We start from the raw sequence: 12,397 nt of genomic DNA, 5'->3' as shown, positions 1-12,397 counted from the left end.
AAATAATATTAAAATGTCATTGATCCCATAGGTAAATCTCAGGAGTTTATTTAGGTTTAAAGCAAGAACATTATGGATACACCTTTGAGATTTCTAATTTGTGAGCAGAACCATCACTGAAAAAAAAAAGTTAACTAATATATTAATATATATAAATATTATGTTCATATATAAATATATATTTATAAATATATATATTTTCTTAGTATTTTGTCTTGATTTTCAGTACAAATATCTAAACATTCTTAAATCAAGATACAGAAATTTTTCTTGTTTTTAGTGTAAACTCACTCGATAAATCTTTGAAAACAAGAATATTTTATGCAATTTTGCTTCTCAAATAAAAGCATCTTGATTTAAAAACATTTACAGTAGTTATTTTTCCTGGAAAACAAGACAAAAATACTGAGTAAGGAAATATTTTTTTTTTTGCAGTGTGCCTGTTGGCAATTTATATGTTTGATATGAACACAAATGAGTGTGTTTGTTTGTAAATGCTGAATTCACTATGTGTATGTGTGTGTGTTCCACATTCCTCACATGAATCAGTTGGATTTCTAGCTGTATCCTGTGAGAGGCTCTAATGACGGTAGTTTGTAATTGTGCTCAGTGGAGTGGGGAGAACTGTTCAGCGATAAACTGTCTGTCCCTGGTTAAGTAAACTCAACAGGTCAGGGGGGAATTGTTTTAGAGATGACCCTTTCTATTCTGTCTGACCAGAAAATGCCATTAAAGACGTCTGCCTATATGTGCATGTTAATATATGCATATGTATCTGTGTAGCTATGTGGCTCTTGTCCCATATAGTATTTTTACAACCTCAGTAAAGCCTAATTTTAAAGTGATTTATGCTGATCTTTAGACCTTCAGGTCCGCATTTAGCCATATAATTAATGGAATTTGTCGAATTAATAACATTTCACTACAGTTACTGCAAATTGTGGGGGGAAATATGTTGTTTAACATTACATTCATTGATTATTTCTTGTTATATCTACAATAATACCGTTATATCTCGCTCGACCCTCTGTTTTTGTGATTTTACCTTGTTTACATTTGACAAATGTAATTTAAATTGAAGCAACAAGTACATGTTCAAAACTAAAGCAGAGGCAGCTTGTGCATTTTAATCTGAGCCTTCAGTGTGATTCATGCCATTAAAAACCACTATTCACCCTATGAACATCACACATTACAGGCAACTTAGCAACAAAGAGGCTATTGACATTTTAAAGAGACATGAGATTGAAAGCTAAAGCTACGCTTGCTGAAACTTCATTAAACTCTTTGGAAGCAATCGATAAATTACAAAAAAAAAAAAAAAAACTTGCCAAAAAGCACTTACCAATTATTTTTTGAAGTGATCTTTTTAATACATTTTACAAAAGCATGGCCATTTAAAGTATCTATCACAGTGTTCATTTTTAAATTACGTACATCACTTAGTTATGTGACTGCATTTGCATTGCATCCTTAAAGCTGCAGTCCACAACTTTTTTTGGTTAAAAATGATCCAAAATCAATTTTTGAACAAGTACATAACCAGCCAGTGTTCAAAACTATCTAATTATCTTGTCTCGATTCAGAACAGTAAGCTTGTAATAATATTTTATAATAAGAGCGACATGGCAGATTTCCGCGGGAAATTCGAGCATGCACCAGTTCCTCTGGGCGTCATTACGTCACGTCCGTAAACAGAAAGGAAGGAGTGCTGTCGAGAGGCTAGTCAGTTATATCATGTGAGGACGCTGCCGGTAGCGGCACATTTATAGCCTTTTCTCACAGCAGCTGAAATAATTAAACTTATCATTTTGATGGCAGATTCTAATCCAGAAAGATCCAAATGACAATCATCAGTGACAACTGAGATTCACCCGTAGTCAAAAAGCAAAAGACTTTGGACTGTGGAGTGGCTACAGAAATTGAAATCTACAGGTAACGCTAATACACACTAAATACACAGTCACGCAATGCTGATGTTGTTAACAATAACAATTTGAGAACAATATAACAGTAATAATAATTTGCACAGTTTGGCATGATCCGAGCTAAGCGATCGTAAGATTTAATCATCATTGGCAGCGCGATTTATTGTAGGCCTAATGCTTTTTTCCTCAGTTGGTTTAAACAAAAGTGGCAGACATGTTACTTATTTGTTCAGATGATATTTTCCAGTGAAAATTCTTATATTGGTCATACTTTCAAGACGTAGAATCTGTGATTCTGAAGTGCAGTATCTACACCAGTGCGGTCACTGACAGCAAACATTAGATTCATCCGCGATGAGCTGTGCCGAGGTACAATGTACGTACAGATAACTGTTCCGCATATGACTGCAATCGCATGTTTCAAACAGAGATGGCGACAAAGAGGAAAAATCGCGGACTGCAGCTTTAAGGGAATAAATCAATACTAAATTCTAACTGGATACAGAAGAAGTCAGAATCAGGAGTGATTAAAATAACAACTGAGGGACTCAAACACAACTATTAAAAAAGGTTCAAACATTCACTGATGCTCCAGAAAGAAACATGATGCATTAAGATCCGGGGGTGAAAACTTTTTGAATTTGAAGATCAAGGTACATTGTACTTAATTTGTCTTCCGAGAAACATGCAAGTATCTTCTGTTGCTTCCGAAGGGCACTATATTACTAAATGAAAAAAAAATATTTCTTCTTATTTCTTCTTCTCCTTGTTATTTCTTCTGGAGCATCAATGAATATCTGAACCTTTTTTAATAGTTGTGTTTGAGTCCCTCAGTTGTCCTCAGTGTGAAAAGATGGATCTCAAAATCATACAGTCACTGCTGGAAAGGGTTCAAATATGCAAAAGATGCTTGAAAACTGAAGAATCTGCAGGACCTGGAGGATTTTTCTGAAGAACAGAGCTCAGTTTAACTTCTTAGAACAAACAACGGATCATCCAGGTAACCACACACAGTATTAAGAACCAATGGTTCCCAAACATTTGAACAGGGTATTTTAATAAATTCAGCTATTTTTTGTCTTGTGGACTATATGTAAACATTTATGTAAAATATCTTACTCAGGACAGTACTAAATAAAAAAAAATAACATGCATTTTGTATGATCTACATTTACATTTATTCATTTGGCAGATGCTTACGTGAGGAATACAACAAGCGAGTCACCATGACGAGGCAAATAGACAAGAAGTGCTCATAATACAAGTTATAGGCAGTGCAGATTATCATAAACTACAATAGAGAGGGTTTAGAGGAAGTGAAAGGATAGGAATAAGAAGTTTTTTTTTTTTTTTTTTTTTTTTAAGATGAGGTTAAGTGCTCACGAAAGAGATGGGTTTTCAGCTGTCTTCAATGCAAACAAGCACTTGATGATATTATATGATTATATATTATATATGATGATCTCTCTTATCTCTCTTATTTTGTTAAAATTATTCACATTTTCACAGATTCTGCAAGTGGTTCCCATACATATTTTCATGCAACTGTATAAATTGATACATCATGAATGGAAAGATTTTAGCAGCATTTAGCTGGTGTTCTGAAAAGATACAAAACAATGGTACCACTGCCAGACAGCCTTTATAGAAATTCTGCATTTTATGAATTGGTCTAATCCAGGCAGCGCCATAAAAAAATCCATTAATCATAAAACCGCTTTGCTCTAGAAACCATCCACAGGATGCAGTCATTTGAAAAGCAAACTTTAATGGAAAACAATTATGAACTATTCAAAGTCATTAGCAGCGTGGGAGCAGAGTGGATGTCTGTGTGTGTGTATATTTGTGTGTCTCCAAGGAGGTAATTACTGAAAGGCTGGTTTAGTAAAGGTGTGTGTTAACACTCTCAGTGCCATAAGTGCCATACATTTTAAGGGCTGGTTGATTACATGCACAGAATGTGTGGTGTATGTCAAGCCTACTGACTGTTGCCACACATAATACTTTTCAATTTCAATTAGGAAATAATACATGCATTGAAAACCGGGCAGCACATTTACAGCAGCATCCATGAAAAATAAAACAGTTAAAAAGTGGCTCTATAATGGCATTTCCAGGCAAAGCTGAAAACAATGAAAAGGTTTCTAACCTTATGTGTGTGTGTGTAAAGACCCTGTGGTTTAAATTGGTGCCACATTTAGTCTTGTTAAAGTCACAGTGCAGGTACTGCAGTGCTGTGGCACAATACAACTCTGTTATCAGCCTCATTACAGAAAGATATTGCCACCGTTAAAATTTCCTTTACATGTGCAGGGCTCTAATCACCACATATACAGCTTTCCAGTTCACATCTTTCTCGCTAAGTTCACTGCATGTACTGTTGAGAGAATGTCTGACAAGTATAAAAAGGCACTGTTTTGTTTTCTTCTCTCTTTTTTTTCCCTTCTGGTAAGGGAAACATAATACAATGGAAAAACACCTTTGGTTAACTGTCACACATTTTTAAAAATTGACAGCTGTTTAATCCAATAATTTTTTTTAACAATAGCTCATCAATTCAACAATGATTGGCTAAAGCTTAAAATTAAAGGATTAAATAAATTAAAGGGTTAATAACGGCCTTCTGAAGTGAAGCGATGCGTTTGTGTAAGAAACATATCCATATTTAACAAGTTATAAAGTAAAATATCTAGCTTCCACCAGACCGCCTTCCATATTCAGCTCACGAAAAAAGCATAAATGACAGAGGTGTTTACGAATCCACTCAGCAGATGGACGGACGGACATGTACATGTGAGTGTGATTTGGTTTGGTTTTTATCCAGTTCTTGCCTAATGACACATTATGTGTGAAGTTATGTGTTTTTTATGTTTTAACTTTTCCTGTCTTTACCCTCTGCACTGAGCAGTCACCTCTCTGACCTTCTGTTACTGATGTCATGGCTGGCAGAAAACCTTATAAATTGTTTAAGTGTATGTTTAAGTGTATGTGTGTGTGTGTCACACATCAGAGGAAAGTATATGAAAGATCTAAAACAGCCCGGCCTCATTAGAAATGCATAAACTTCATTAACACTGCACACCAAGCAGCACTCTGGAAAGAAAGGGCCACATGGTCATACAACTTACTGACACCAATAACAACACGAGCAGTCCCACAGTAAATCTCCACAAACTAACCAGACCAGTACTCTTAACTAACCCAGATTCAATGTCTCTCTCTCTCTCTCTCTCTCTGTGGCACAGGTCATAATTTAAAAACTGAAAGTAATTCCACATGCTGTTAAGATTAAGTAGAAAAAAACTGATATTCAAGATTCATTCTTAATTTTGATTTAAATGTATTTTTTAAAAGGGGGTACATTCCACTTCAAGTTCAGATATCTGCAAACAGGAATTAAACAAGAAAGATACAAACCCAATTCCAAAAAAGTTGGGACACTGTACAAATTGTGAATAAAAACAGAATGCAATGATGTGGAAGTTTAAATTTTCAATATTTTATTCAGAATACAACATAGATGACATATCAAATGTTTAAACTGAGAAAATGTATTATTTTAAGGGAAAAATAAGTTGATTTTAAATTTCATGGCATCAACACATCTCAAAAAAGTTAGGACAAGGCCATGTTTACCACTGTGTGGCATCCCCTCTTGTTTTTATAACAGTCTGCAAACGTCTGTGGACTGAGGAGACATATTACTCAAGTTTAGGAATAGGAATGTTGTCCCATTCTTGTCTAATACAGGCTTCTAGTTGCTCAACTGTCTTAGGTCTTCTTTGTCGCATCTTCCTCTTTATGATGCACCAAATGTTTTCTATGGGTGAAAGATCTGGACTGCAGGCTGGCCATTTCAGTACCTGGATCCTTCTTCTACGCAGCCATGATGTTGTAATTGATGCAGTATGTGGTCTGACATTGTCATGTTGGAAAATGCAAGGTCTTCCCTGAAAGAGACGACGTCTGGATGGGAGCATATGTTGTTCTAGAACTTGGATATACCTTTCAGAATTGATGGTGCCTTTCCAGATGTGTAAGCTGCCCATGCCACATGCACTCATGAAACCACATACCATCAGAGATGCAGGCTTCTGAACTGAGCACTGATAACAACTTGGGTTGTCCTTGTCCTCTTTAGTCCAGATGACATGGCTTCCCAGTTTTCCAAAAAGAACTTCAAATTTTGATTCGTCTGACCACAAAACAGTTTTCCACTTTGCCACAGTCCATTTTAAATGAGCCTTGGCCCAGATAAAACGCCTGTGCTTCTGGATCATGTTTAGATATGGCTTCTTTTTTGACCTATAGAGTTTTAGCCGGCAACGGCGAATGGCACGGTGGATTGTGTTCACCGACAATGTTTTCTGGAAGTATTCCTGAGCCCATGTTGTGATTTCCATTACAGTAGCATTCCTGTATGTGATGCAGTGCCGTCTAAGGGCCCAAAGATCACGGGCATCCAGTATGGTTTTCCGGCCTTGACCCTTACGCACAGAGATTGTTCCAGATTCTCTGAATCTTTGGATGATATTATGCACTGTAGATGATGATAACTTTAAACTCTTTGCAATTTTTTCTCTGAGAAACTCCTTTCTGATATTGCTCCACTATTTTTCGCCGTAGCATTGAGGGAATTGGTGATCCTCTGCCCATCTTGACTTCTGAGAGACACTGCCACTCTGAGAGGCTCTTTTTATACCCAATCATGTTGCCAATTGACCTAATAAGTTGCAAATTGGTCCTCCACATTTAACTTTTCCGTCCTCTTACTGCTACCTGTCCCAACTTTTTTGGAATGTGTAGCTCTCATGAAATCCAAAATGAGCCAATATTTGGCATGACATTTCAAAATGCCTCAATTTCAACATTTGAAATGTTATCTATATTCTATTGTGAATAAAATATAAGTTATTGCATTCCTTTTTTATTCACAATTTGTACAGTGTCCCAACTTTTTTGGAATTGGGTTTGTAAATGATTGATTGATTGATTGATTGATTGATTGATTGATTGATTGATTGATTGATTGATTGATTGATTGATTGATTGATTGATTGGTTGAGAAATGATAGATAGATAGAGAGATAGATAGATAGATAGATAGATAGATAGATAGAGAGAGAGAGAGAGAGAGACAGAGAGACAGAGAAAGAGAGAGAGAGAGATACCAATAGCATTTATCCTCTTTTAGTACATATCATTGGCCAGATCACACAAACTTCCTGTCCTGCTGTTTTCAAGTTATTGTATCCTCAAGGCTCTTCATGCTAATGTCCACTGTGTGTGTGCAAAGAGAGAAAGAGGTTAAAGAGAGAGGTGAGAGGTCACAGGAAGCCCCAGAGTGCTTCATTAAGAGGGGTCATTGTGGGTTAAGCTCAGTGCACCTGTGAAGAGTGAACCCAGGGGAGAGAGCGCTCAGAGAAGACACACACACACACACACACACACACACACACACACACACACACACACACACACACACACACACACACACACACACACACACACACACACACACACACACACACACACACACACACACACACACACACACAGAGTCCAATGCATCCTGAGGCAGTTCTCTAGAAAACAGCAATTATACTGTCATTATAACTCTTAGCATTAATTGTATGTCTAAAGCATGCATCTACTATGTGAATGCATTAAGCTTATTTCCATATCAAAGAGTCAGAATGAGGAAAAGATGTAAATACTTAATATAAAATGTGTGTTCTGAAAAGATTCCAATTAGTACCAAAAAAGCCTTTTAAAAAAATGTTTTAAGTTCCTCAAAGATTCTTTTCAATCTGAAATTTTAACACATAAAGTGCTTCTTTTAGGTAAACATTTCAGGAAGAGTAAACTCTTAAGGTTACATCACAGAGGGGAAAAAAAAACTGCTTTATGTTGTAAAATTTAAATTAATGTATTTTATATATTTTAATTCAGAAATATTTAACTTCATTGAATGAACTTAAATACAGTTTATTCTGGAAAAAAAGGGTTACGTAAAATAAAGTACACGGCTTACACTGTAAAACAAAGCTTTTACAGTGTAAAATGTCACAAAGTAGCATTTTTACATGAATGTGATTTACATATGTCGTGTGGTTCCAAAGTCTGAGACCACTGGTTAAAGTAATATTTTGCAATTTCATAATTTTCAAGTGAAATTTGTGTTGAACATGAATGTTAACAAGCACCTTGTGCTACAAATTCGCTTATTACAGATAGTTAGTTACAGAATTGTAAATATGTCTTGTTATTAGATCATAATATTTCATTTTGCATTTTTTTAAATCCTAAAACTTTATTCACTTTTAAGATTTTCGATTTTTCATTCTAAATTTTCAGTTTGGTCTCCACTGTACATTAACTTCACCGATCTAAACAGAATTTCATGAAAACCATAAGGGCAGGACATGACACCCAGTGACCCAGACTGACACTAATATACTAATTCGTTAAGAGAGCCTCTTTGTAGAATGACCCCTTGTTGCTGCGGGTTACTCTAGGGCATCCAGCACTTACCCTTCAGGCAAGATCTGACAGGTCAACAGTCTAATTGGTCAATATTTCTTCCGTGCTGCATTAAAACCAGCATCAGCTGCCCGGAGCAGTACAGAGGCCACTGTCATCCTTGGTTCGTCACAGCTGTATGAACCTCAGCTAGATCACATTCTCCAAGGACCACCATCATAAATGACCACCATCACTATTATAAAGAGAAAGATAAAAGAAAAGTTTGATATAATGCAGTAAATTATTAATAAAGACAACCCATCTACAAATGGATAATTTTACTACTACTGTCCTATTGTCACACTACAATGCCTAGTAAAAAAAAAAAAAAAAAAAGGTCTGACCATGTGAACTGTAATGAGTAAAGGTGGTCAGAAATTGGCACACATACAAGTTTATTCCCATATCCCATTAAAAAAAAAAATGTTCATGGAATAGTTCACCCAAACAAATGGGTTATTTGTGTGTCTCTTGACCAATTGTTCCACAAAAGAAAGAAAAAATTGGTTTCAAATGAAATGAGGATGATGGAAAATAATTTTGGGAGAACTGTTCCTTTAAAATGCCTGCAGGTTTTATTGCTTATGCATGTTTTTATGATTTTGTGGTTGCATTTTAGGAATGTTGGTATGTTTTCTAGCAGTTGTCCAGGCATGTCCACATCATCTCAGAGCATTATATCTGGCAAAAGTCCTCTCCCCAAGCAGTCTGTCACTACAGGGTTTAGAGCAAACAGCTCAGACTGCATGACCTCACATCTGCACTTCTGTTTTGCAATGGCCAGTGAGCATATTTCACTCTACCACAGGGATACCTTATATCCAATCATCCATCTTCCTCAGGGGAAAACCTTCTGTCTATAACTCCCAGCAGACATCAAACCTACTGTCACTGCATAACAGGACAAATGCTTCCCGTTCCAGCACTGATGGGACACATCCGCTAGGTCAATTCAATTCCCCTTCGTGTCACTGGAGATCTACTCTACTGGTTCCATAATCAATCATATTTGGATGATCTTTCCTTTTTCATTTGATTAGCTTCCTGTGAGCGTTGCAGTGGTTTCTGGAACCCATTACAATAATTATGCATATGCAGAGAAGTCACACCTGTCCAAAGGACAACGTAATATTAAACGTTTGTGTTTTTAGAGGGAGACCTGGCCAGAAATTACAGCTTAAAACCATACATCAATAAACATAACAAACAATTAAGGACAAATATGAAAGAAATAAATGAGTTAAATGGAAACTAGACAGCTAAGGGTCAAGGTCTGACTATAGTTAGCATTACCCAGTTAACCCCTGCTGGTGGATGCTGTAATGGATGGCAAAATCGTTCAACATTGACTGCCATTCAAAAATATCCTTTTGTGCAAGTAACAAATATTTTAAATGTTTTTAAAAGACATTTCTTATGCTCGCCAAGGCTGCAGTTATTTGATCAAAATAAAGTAAAAATAAATAAATACATTTTTTATTAATGTTTAAAACTTGTGCTGCTTAATAATTTTGTATAAACCATCATACATTTTTCAGAATTCTTTTATAAATAGAAAGTTCAAAAGAGCATAGAAATATTTTATAACATTATAAATGTAATGTCTTGTAATCAATTTATTGCATCCTTGCTAAATTGGCTAGCACTGTCATGGGAATGTCTTAAATGTTAAAAGGACAAAGACAAAGATATTGCTTTCCTCAGTGGACATTCAAACTGATTTTGTGATTATGATTGACCTGAAGAATATCAGCTAGATGCAGGTAATACACCTGCTTGGTTGATCTCTATCTCAATACTCTACATATTACAATGAGTTTCGATGAAGCGACACAATGTTCCTTCGTTACTAGTTCTAAAGTCATATTTGACAATTAGTAACGGAGGCTTGGGCTCAACTGTTAAACTGTCAACTTGGGATTTGAATCCATGGCGGAAGGAAGAAGTTCTTCACAAAAGAGGGTTTTTAAAGACAATCCGTTGTTTCTTATTTATTTACACACTCAAACTGTTGTATAAATGCAATATCACACTCAAGCCTTGCGATATGGCTGTATATCAGCCATATACAGCGGAATCACAGCTGTCCTGATATACAGCCATATCGCATGGCTACTCATGTGATATCGCATATTATATATGTATATATATACACTGTATATTAGGGGTGTAAATCGGACAGTTCATTTCGATTTGATACAATATCGATTCTCATAGCAAGCGATTCAATATTTTCCGATACCTCAAAAAGTTCTGTGATACGATTATGATACGATTCGATTCGATGAATATTTCGATATTTTGAGCCTATTTTACACAACCAGCTAAATTTTTATTAACTGCAACCAAAATATATAACAAACATTTATTTCAAAATTTCGCATCCTGAACCCTGATTGGGACATCCACAAATAAAAAATTCACACATTAATCTAATGACAGCTTATGACATGACAACAGTCAAGAAAGTATTTTAGTTCTGTGCTAAAATGTGTAATGTCAAAAAACTGATAAACAAGGAATACATATATATATATATATATATATATACACACACACATAATTAAAAGACATTTCTTTTAAATGTATAGCGCAGGTTTTTAATGAAGCAACAACATATTATAGGTAGGACAAAAGACAGACTATTAATATTCTTTCATTGTGCAAATGTATTATAAAGGCTCTAATACAGAGCGGCACAAAGCACTTGGCGCATCCCGTGTGCAGAATGATGCGCTTGAAGCAACACAGAGTCACAGCGCGCGGCAGTTTATTGACCATATTCTTTCAGTGACAGTTCCATCAACTGTCCCGAGTGTCTTTCACAAGTTCTGAATGGTAGTTTAAATGAGAATGCACGCGTTGGCGATAATGCATAGACTGATATTGTGTGAATATGTGGAGAGTTTTAAAACAAAGGTACCTCTATAATTAGCCCATAGGTATCGATTTTTTACGCATTGCAGCGATGCATCGGATCGTTAGACATTAGATCGATGTATCGATCTATATCGATGTATTGTTACACCCCTACTGTATATATAGAAATATTTTTTTATTTAATGAATACATTTTCAGCAGCTATTACTCCAGTGTCACATGATCCTTTCAGAAATCATTCTAATATGCTGATCTGGTGCTCAACAAACATTTCTTATTATTATAAATGTTTAAAACTTGTGCTGCTTAAAGGGTTAGTTCACCCAAAAATGAAAATTCTGTCATTTCTTACTTACACTCATGCTGTTCCACACCTGCAAGACCTTTGTTCATCTTCGGAACACAAATTAAGATATTTTAGTTGAAATCCAATGGCTCAGTGAGGCCTCCATAGGGAGCAATGACATTTCCTCTCTCAAGATCCATAAAGGTACTAAAAAACATATTTAAATCAGTTCATGTGATAAATGACAGAATTTTCATTTTTGGGTGAACTAATCCTTTAATCATTTTGTGTAAACCATGATGCTTGTTTCAGAATTCTTTGATGAATAGAAAGTTCAAAAGAACATTTATTTGAAACATTATAAATGTTTTGTAATCAATTTATTGCATTCTTGCTGAATAAAACTATTCTTTTCATTCTTAATTTCTTAAAAATGTAACTAATCCCAAATTTTTAACGGTATTAAATACTTTAGATATATTTAAATACTTTATATTAATGGATACCTGTGTGATATAAGTCATTGTCATTATTTGCAGCACAAACATTAAGCGTATGAATTAAAAATACTTTCCTGGATCTATCAATACTCAATATTAATATGCTATTATTGCAGTTTGTTAAAAAAATATATTTTTGTAAATTTTGTATTGATCATGGCAGCTTTGATTAATCAAATGCAGAAGAAATTATGGAGACAAATGTTACAACAAGGAATATACTGTATCCAGACACATGGTTTTCTCTTATTTTGGTACTGTAATGAATGTTAATGAAT

The 12,397-nt window shown here is 35.2% G+C and overlaps 2 protein-coding genes across 7 annotated transcripts in view; both read right to left on the bottom strand.

Annotated features, from left to right (window-relative positions):
- sema3d (sema domain, immunoglobulin domain (Ig), short basic domain, secreted, (semaphorin) 3D) overlaps positions 1 to 12,397 on the bottom strand; it is a 78,417-nt gene that overhangs the window by 65,484 nt on the left and 536 nt on the right. The gene's annotated exons all lie outside the window — the stretch shown is intronic.
- The window catches only part of elapor2a (endosome-lysosome associated apoptosis and autophagy regulator family member 2a), a 197,039-nt gene continuing 193,054 nt past the window's right edge, over positions 8,413 to 12,397 (bottom strand). For 3 of the 6 annotated variants that reach the window (XR_010895512.1, XR_010895506.1, XR_010895505.1), the window contains one exon: positions 8,415 to 8,646. The gene's annotated coding sequence lies outside the window, so the exon portion shown is untranslated. Of the gene's footprint in view, positions 8,647 to 12,397 lie in introns of all 6 variants that reach the window. The other 3 variants (XR_010895502.1, XR_010895503.1, XR_010895504.1) reach the window with 2 other exon arrangements.

This window comes from Chanodichthys erythropterus, chromosome 7, assembly GCF_024489055.1.
Source record: "Chanodichthys erythropterus isolate Z2021 chromosome 7, ASM2448905v1, whole genome shotgun sequence".
Lineage (NCBI taxonomy): Eukaryota > Metazoa > Chordata > Actinopteri > Cypriniformes > Xenocyprididae > Chanodichthys > Chanodichthys erythropterus.
Note: the sequence above shows the minus strand (reverse complement) of the source record. Positions and strands in the feature narration are given on the sequence as shown.